Source organism: Anser brachyrhynchus, assembly GCF_964034855.1.
Source record: "Anser brachyrhynchus genome assembly, chromosome: 10".
Lineage (NCBI taxonomy): Eukaryota > Metazoa > Chordata > Aves > Anseriformes > Anatidae > Anser > Anser brachyrhynchus.
Genome location: NC_137705.1, coordinates 14,794,941 through 14,804,248, shown reverse-complemented (window position 1 = coordinate 14,804,248; position 9,308 = coordinate 14,794,941). Strand labels below are relative to the sequence as shown.

At 50.9% G+C, this 9,308-nt stretch overlaps 1 long non-coding RNA gene across 1 annotated transcript in view; it reads right to left on the bottom strand.

Annotated features, from left to right (window-relative positions):
* Positions 1-9,308, bottom strand: part of LOC308200388 — a 220,262-nt gene that overhangs the window by 99,166 nt on the left and 111,788 nt on the right. The window lies entirely within an intron of this gene.

The window sequence follows — 9,308 nt, the reverse complement described above, 5'->3', positions numbered from 1 at the left end:
CTAAGCTTCTTTGACCAATTTTCCAGCCCCAATCTATTCGGCATCCCCTTAATCCTACTATCCCTACTCTTCCCAGCCCTACTATTCCCGTCCCCAAACAACCGATGAATCAACAACCGCCTTTCTACTATCCAAACATGACTCCTTCACCTAATCACAAAACAACTAATAGTCCCACTCAACAAAAATGGCCACAAATGAGCCATAATATTTACATCCCTAATAATCATACTTCTTACAATCAACCTTCTAGGCCTCCTTCCATATACATTCACCCCAACCACCCAACTATCTATGAACATAGCCCTAGCCTTCCCACTATGGCTCGCCACACTACTAACAGGCCTACGAAACCAACCATCAGCCTCTTTAGCCCACCTATTACCCGAAGGTACCCCTACACCCCTAATCCCCGCACTAATCCTGATCGAAACAACCAGCCTACTAATCCGCCCCCTAGCCCTCGGAGTCCGCCTTACAGCCAACCTTACAGCAGGACACTTACTCATCCAACTCATCTCTACAGCCTCCATTGCATTAATACCCACCCTTCCTGCAGTATCCATCCTAACAATAATCATCCTACTACTCCTAACCATCCTAGAAGTAGCAGTAGCCATAATCCAGGCCTACGTCTTCGTGCTCCTTCTAAGCCTATACTTACAAGAAAACATCTAATGGCACACCAAGCACACTCATACCACATAGTTGACCCAAGCCCTTGACCAATCTTCGGGGCAGCCGCCGCCCTACTCACAACCTCAGGATTAATCATGTGATTCCACTACAACTCATCCATACTACTAACCCTAGGCCTCATCTCAATACTCCTAGTAATACTCCAATGATGACGAGACATTGTACGAGAAAGCACCTTCCAAGGCCATCACACTCCCACAGTCCAAAAAGGCCTACGATACGGCATAATCCTTTTCATCACATCCGAAGCATTCTTCTTCTTAGGGTTCTTCTGAGCGTTCTTCCACTCGAGCCTGGCCCCAACCCCAGAACTAGGAGGCCAATGACCCCCAACAGGAATTAAACCACTCAACCCGATAGAAGTCCCCCTACTAAACACAGCCATCCTACTAGCCTCAGGCGTTACCGTAACGTGAGCCCATCACAGCATCACAGAAGGAAACCGAAAACACGCCATCCACGCCCTAACCCTAACGATCCTCCTGGGATTCTACTTCACAGCCCTACAAGCAATAGAATACCACGAAGCCCCATTCTCAATCGCCGATAGCGTCTACGGATCTACCTTCTTCGTTGCCACTGGATTCCACGGACTCCACGTAATCATCGGATCCTCCTTCCTGACCGTCTGCCTCTTCCGACTGATCAAGTTCCACTTTACATCAGACCACCACTTCGGATTCGAGGCAGCAGCCTGATACTGACACTTCGTAGACGTCATCTGACTATTCCTCTACATAACCATCTACTGATGAGGATCTTGCTCTTCTAGTATATTAATTACAATTGACTTCCAATCTCTAGAATCTGGTATAAACCCAGAGGAGAGCAATGAATGCACTCATGTTCATATTCGCCCTATCATCAATCCTAAGCGCCGCCCTAACCGCATTAAACTTCTGACTCGCCCAAATAAACCCCGACTCAGAGAAACTCTCACCGTACGAATGTGGATTCGACCCACTTGGATCTGCTCGATTACCATTCTCAGTCCGATTCTTCCTCAGTAGCCATCCTGTTCGTCCTATTCGACCTAGAAATCGCCCTCCTACTCCCCCTGCCATGAGCCGTCCAACTCCAATCCCCCCTAATGACCCTCACCTGAACTGTAGTGATCCTCCTTCTCCTAACACTCGGACTGGCCTACGAGTGAATTCAAGGGGGCCTAGAATGAGCAGAATAACAGAAAGTTAGTCTAACCAAAAAGATAGCTGGTTTCGACCCAGCAGATTACAGCCAACCCTGTAACTTTCTTATGTCGCCCCTACATTTAAGCTTCTACTCAGCCTTCATTTTCAGCGGACTAGGACTAGCCTTCCACCGAACCCACCTAGTATCCGCCCTACTATGCCTTGAAAGCATAATATTATCGATATTCGTAGGCCTATCAATATGATCCATCGAAAACCAAGTCTCCTCATTCACCATGGTACCAATTCTCATGCTAACCTTCTCAGCGTGTGAGGCGGGCACAGGCCTGGCCATCCTAGTAGCCTCCACCCGCACACATGGCTCCGACCATCTACACAACCTAAACCTCCTGCAATGCTAAAAATCATCCTACCCACAATCATACTTCTTCCAACAGCCCTGCTGTCTCCACCAAAATTTCTATGGACTAACACCACCTTATACAGCCTCCTAATCGCTGCCCTAAGCCTACAGTGATTAATCCCAACCTACTACCCCTACAAATTTTTATCCAACTGAACAGGAATTGACCAAATCTCATCCCCCCGCCTAGTACTATCCTGCTGACTACTCCCACTCGTAATCATAGCAAGCCAAAACCTCCTGCAACAAGAACCCCTACAACGCAAACGAATCTTTATCTCAACCTTAGTCGCAGTCCAGCCATTCATCCTACTAGCCTTTTCCACCACAGAACTAGCACTATTTTACATCTCATTTGAAGCAACCCTCATTCCCACCCTAATCTTAATCACCCGATGGGGGAACCAACCAGAACGCCTAAGCGCTGGCATCTACCTGCTATTCTACACGCCAGTAAGCTCTCTACCCCTGCTAATCACAATCATACACCTATACGTGAAAATTGGCACCCTGCACCTGCCAACCCTACAACTAACCCACCCAACCCTATCCACCTCATGGACAGGAATACTATCAGGTCTAGCACTGCTCATAGCATTCATAGTAAAAGCCCCACTATACGGCCTACACCTCTGACTGCCAAAAGCCCACGTAGAAGCACCCATCGCAGGCTCAATACTCCTCGCCGCCCTACTACTAAAGCTAGGAGGATACGGAATTATACGAGTCACTCTATTTATGGGCCCACTGTCCAACCTCCTGCACTACCCCTTCCTAACCCTGGCCCTATGAGGCGCCCTAATGACTAGCTCAATCTGCCTACGACAGACAGACCTAAAATCACTAATCGCTTATTCATCCGTTAGCCACATAGGCCTAGTTATCGCCGCAGGAATAATCCAAACCCACTGATCATTCTCAGGGGCAATGATCCTAATAATTTCCCATGGACTAACTTCCTCCATACTGTTCTGCCTAGCCAACACAAACTATGAACGTACGCACAGCCGAATTCTACTACTCACACGAGGCCTACAACCTCTCCTACCACTCATAGCTACCTGATGATTGCTGGCCAATCTAACAAACATAGCCTTACCCCCAACAACAAACCTCATAGCAGAGCTAACCATTATAATCACCTTATTCAACTGATCTGCCTTCACGATCATCCTAACAGGAATCGCAACCCTACTAACCGCCTCCTACACCTTATTCATACTACTAATGACCCAACGAGGCTCATTCCCCTCCCACATCACATCTATGCAAAACTCAACCACGCGAGAACACCTGCTCATAACGCTCCACATTATCCCAATATTCCTCCTAATCCTCAAACCCGAACTGATCTCCGGAATCCCCTCATGCAAGTATAGTTTAAACCAAACATTAGACTGTGATTCTAAGAATAGAAGTTCAAACCTTCTTACCTGCCGAGGGGAGGGTTTAACCAACAAGAGCTGCTAACTCTTACATCTGAGCCTAAAACCTCAGCCCCCTTACTTTTAAAGGATAACAGCAATCCACTGGTCTTAGGAACCACCCATCTTGGTGCAAATCCAAGTAAAAGTAGTGAACCCCACACTACTAATCAACTCCCTCACACTACTCACGCTGACAATCCTCCTAACCCCAATCATCCTGCCATTTCTATTTAAAAACTTTAAAAACACCCCACAAGCCACCACCCGCGCTGTTAAAACCGCATTCCTAATTAGCCTAGCCCCTACAACCGCATTCATCTACTCGGGAGTAGAATCTGTCACCTGCCACTGGGAGTGAAAATTCATTATAAACTTTAAAATCCCCCTGAGCCTAAAAATAGACCAATACTCAATAACATTTCTTCCAATCGCCCTATTTGTAACATGATCAATCCTACAATTCGCCATATGATACATGGCCTCAGAGCCATACGTAACAAAATTTTTCACCTACCTACTGACATTCCTAGTCGCCATACTCCTCCTAACAACCGCAAACAACATATTCCTCCTATTCGTAGGCTGGGAAGGAGTACGAATCATGTCCTTCCTTCTCATCGGCTGATGACAAGGCCGAGCAGATGCCAACACCGCCGCCCTACAAGCCGTAATCTACAACCGAATCGGAGACGTCGGACTGACCCTGAGCATAGCATGACTAGCTTCAACATTCAACACCTGAGAGATCCAACAAGCCGTACACCCCCACCAAACCCCAATCCTCCCCCTCATAGGATTAATCCTCGCAGCCGCAGGAAAATCCGCCCAATTTGGACTCCACCCATGACTGCCCGCAGCAATAGAAGGCCCCACCCCAGTATCAGCCCTACTGCACTCCAGTACCATAGTAGTAGCCGGAATCTTCCTGCTCATCCGCATGCACCCCCTGCTAGCCACCAACCAGACAGCCCTAACTGCCTGCCTATGCCTAGGTGCTCTATCAACCCTATTCGCTGCCACATGCGCCCTAACCCAAAATGACATCAAAAAAATCATTGCTTTCTCAACATCCAGCCAACTAGGACTAATAATAGTCACTATCGGACTAAACCTCCCACAACTAGCCTTCCTACACATCTCAACCCATGCCTTCTTTAAAGCCATACTATTCCTATGCTCAGGGTCTATCATCCACAACCTAAACGGAGAACAAGATATCCGAAAGATAGGAGGCCTACAGAAAATACTCCCAGTCACTACTTCCTGCCTAACCATCGGAAACCTGGCGCTGATAGGAACCCCATTCCTAGCCGGATTCTACTCAAAAGACCTCATCATCGAAAGCTTAAACACATCATACCTAAATACTTGAGCCCTACTCCTAACCCTTATAGCCACAGCATTCACCGCAACCTACAGCATCCGCATAACCATCCTAGTCCAAGCTGGACAAACCCGAATCCCCCCAATAGTATCAATAAACGAAAACAACCCACTAATCACCGCCCCCCTAACCCGACTCGCCCTAGGCAGCATTACAGCAGGAATAATCATTACCTCTTTCATCACACCAACCAAAACCCCCCCAATAACCATACCCCTTATCACCAAAACTGCTGCCATCCTCATAACAATCCTAGGAATCATCCTAGCCCTAGAACTATCGAACATAACACACACCCTCACTCACCCCAAACCAAACCCCCTCATAAACTTCTCCTCTGCATTAGGGTACTTCAACCCCCTAGTACACCGATTCTTCTCCAAAAACCTACTAGAAAAGGGACAAAACATTGCCCTACACTTGATCGACCTCTCCTGACTCAAAAAAATAGGGCCAGAGGGCCTTGCTGAACTACAAGTAGCCGCAAGCAAAGCCGCAACCTCAATACACACAGGGCTAATTAAGGCCTACCTAGGATCCTTCGCCCTCTCCATCCTGGTAATAATCCTAATAACACACAGACTCACTAATGGCCCCTAACATCCGCAAATCCCATCCCCTACTAAAAATAATCAACAACTCCCTAATCGACCTACCCGCCCCCTCCAACATCTCTGCCTGATGAAACTTCGGCTCCCTTCTAGCCATCTGCTTAGCCACACAAATCCTAACAGGCCTGCTACTAGCCATACACTACACCGCAGACACTTCACTCGCCTTCTCCTCAGTAGCTCACACATGCCGAGACGTCCAGTACGGATGGCTCATCCGCAACCTCCACGCCAACGGTGCTTCGCTCTTCTTTATCTGCATCTACTTACACATCGGACGAGGCCTCTACTACGGCTCCTACCTATACAAAGAAACCTGAAACACAGGAGTAATCCTCCTACTCACCCTAATAGCAACTGCCTTCGTAGGGTATGTCCTACCATGAGGACAAATGTCATTCTGAGGGGCCACCGTAATCACCAACCTATTCTCAGCCATCCCGTACATTGGGCAAACTCTAGTAGAATGAGCCTGAGGAGGATTCTCAGTAGACAATCCAACCTTAACCCGATTCTTCGCCATCCACTTCCTACTGCCCTTCCTAATTGCAGGAATCACCCTAGTCCACCTAACCTTCCTACACGAATCAGGCTCAAATAACCCACTAGGAATCGTATCAGACTGCGACAAAATCCCATTCCACCCATACTTCTCCATTAAAGACAGCTTAGGGCTTACCCTAATAATCACCCCTCTAATAGCACTAGCCCTATTTTCACCGAACCTCCTGGTTCTTGGAATCCTAGTTGGGAGTGGTTGGCCACATGAGATGTACAGGATTTTGACCTGTGATTTAGTCTTGACAAGGCTATGTAATTGGTTTACTAACGTCTCATAAGAAAGAAGCATGAGCGGTTAATGCAGTTGGCTTCAAACCCATCCCCAGTGGTGCAAGTGCACTCTCTGAACTCACTGAAGTGCATCCCCAGTGGTGCCAGTGCACTCTCTGCACTCACTGCACTGCATCCCCAGTGGTGCCAGTGCGCTCTCTGGAGTCACAGCACTGCATCCCCAGTGGTGCCAGTGCACTCGCTGGACTCACTGCAGTGCATCCCCAGTGGTGCCAGTGCACTCTCTGGACTCACGGCACTGCATCCCCAGTGGTGCCAGTGCACTCTCTGGACTCACTGCACTGCATCACCAGTGGTGCCAGTGCACTCTCTGGACTCACTGCAGTGCATCCCCAGTGCTGCCAGTGCACTCTCTGGACTCACTGCACTGCATCCCCAGTGGTGCCAGTGCACTCTCTGGACTCACTGCAGTGCATCCCCAGTGGTGCCAGTGCACTCTCTGCACTCACTGCACTGCATCCACAGTGGTGCCAGTGCGCTCTCTGGAGTCACAGCACTGCATCCCCAGTGGTGCCAGTGCAATCTCTGGACTCACTGCACTGCATCCCCAGTGGTGCCAGTGCACTCTCTGGACTCACTGAAGTGCATCACCAGTGGTGCCATTGCACTCTCTGCACTCACTGCACTGCATCCCAGGTGGTGCCAGTGCACTCACTGGACTGACTGCACTGCATCCCCAGTGGTGCCAGTGCGCTCTCCGGAGTCACAGCACTGAATCCCCAGTGGTGCCAGTGCACTCACTGGACACACTGTACTGCAACACAGGTGGTGCCAGTGCACTCTCTGGACTCACTGCACAGCATCCCCAGTGGTGCCAGTGCATTCACTGGACTCACTGGACTGCATCACCAGTGGTGCCAGTGCACTCTCTGGACTCAATGCACTACATCCCCTGTGGTGCCAGTGCACTCTCTGGACTCACTGCACTGCATCCCCAATGGTGCCAGTGTACTCTCTGGACTCACTGCACTGCATCCCCAGTGGTGCCAGAGCACTCTCTGGACTCACTGCACTGCATCCCCAGTTGTGCCAGTGCACTCTCTGGACTCACTGCACTGCATCCGCAGTGGTGTCAGTGCACTCTCTGTACTCACTGAAGTGCATCCCCAGTGGTGCCAGTGCACTCTCTGGACTCACTGCACTGCATCACCAGTGGTGCCAGTGCACTCTCTGGACTCACTGCACTGCATCCCCAGTGGTGCCAGTGCAATCTCTGGACTCACTGTAGTGCATCCCCAGTGGTGCCAGTGCACTCTCTGGACTCACTGCACTGCATCCCCAGTGGTGCCAGTGCACTCTCTGGACTCACTGTACTGCATCACCAGTGGTGCCAGTGCACTCTCTGGACTCACAGCAGTGCATCCCCAGTGGTGCCAGTGCACTCTCTGGACTCACTGCACTGCATCCCCAGTAGTGCCAATGCACTCTCTGGACTCACTGCAGTGCATCCCCAGTGGTGCCAGTGAAGTCTCTGGACTCACTGCACTGCATCCCCAGTGCTGCCAGTGCACTCTCTGGACTCACTGCACTGCATCCCCAGTGGTGCCAGTACACTCTCTGGACTCACTGCACTGCATCCCCACTGCTGCCAGTGCACTCTCTGGACTCACTGCACTGCATCCCCAGTGGTGCCAGTGCACTCTCTGGACTCACTGCACTGCATCCCCAGTGGTGCCAGTGCACTGTCTCGAGTCACTGCACTACATCCCCAGTGGTGCCAGTGCACTCACTGGACTCACTGTACTGCATCCCCAGTGGTGCCACTGCACTCTCTGGACTCACTGCACTGCTTCCCCAGTGGTGCCAGTGCACTCTCTGGACTCACTGCACTGCAGGCCCAGTGGTACCAGTGCACTCACTGGACTCACTATACTGCATCACCAGTGGTGCCAGTGCACTCTCTGGACTCACTGCACTGCATCCCCAGTGGTTCCAGTGCATTCACTGGACTCACTGTACTGCATCTCCAGTGGTGCCAGTGCACTCTCTGGACTCACTGCACTGCATCCCCAGTGGTGCCAGTGAGCTCTCTGGACTCACTGCACTGCATCCCCAGTGGTGCCAGTGTACTCACAGGATTCACTGCACTGCATCCCCAGTGGTGCTAGTGCACTCTCTGGACTCACTGCAGTGCATCCCCAGTGGTGCCAGTGCACTCTCTGGACTCACTGCATTGCATCCCCAGTGGTGCCAGTGCACTCTCTGGGCTCACTGAAGTGCATCCCCAGTGGTGCCAGTACACTCACTGGACTCACTGCACTGCATCCCCAGTGGTGCCAGTGCACTCTCTGGACTCACTGCACTGCATCCCCAGTGGTGCCAGTGCACTCTCTGGACTCACTGCACTGCATCCCCAGTGGTGCCAGTGCACTCTCTGGACTCACTGCACTGCATCCCCAGTGGTGCCACTGCACTCTCTGGACTCACTGCACTGCATCCCCAGTGGTGCCAGTGCACTCTCTGGACTCACTGCAGTGCATCCCCACTGCTGCCAGTGCACTCTCTGGACTCACAGCAGTGCATCCCCAGTGGTGCCAGTGCACTCTCTGGACTCACTGCACTGCATCCCCAGTGGTGCCAATGCACTCTCTGGACTCACTGCACTGCATCCCCAGTGGTGCCAGTGCACTCTCTGGACTCACTGCACTGCATCCCAAGTGGTGCCAGTGCACTCTCTGGACTCACTGCACTGCATCCCCAGTGGTGCCAGTGCACTCTCTCGAGTCACTGCACTACATCCCCAGTGGTGCCAGTGCGCTCACTGGACTCACTGCAGTGCAT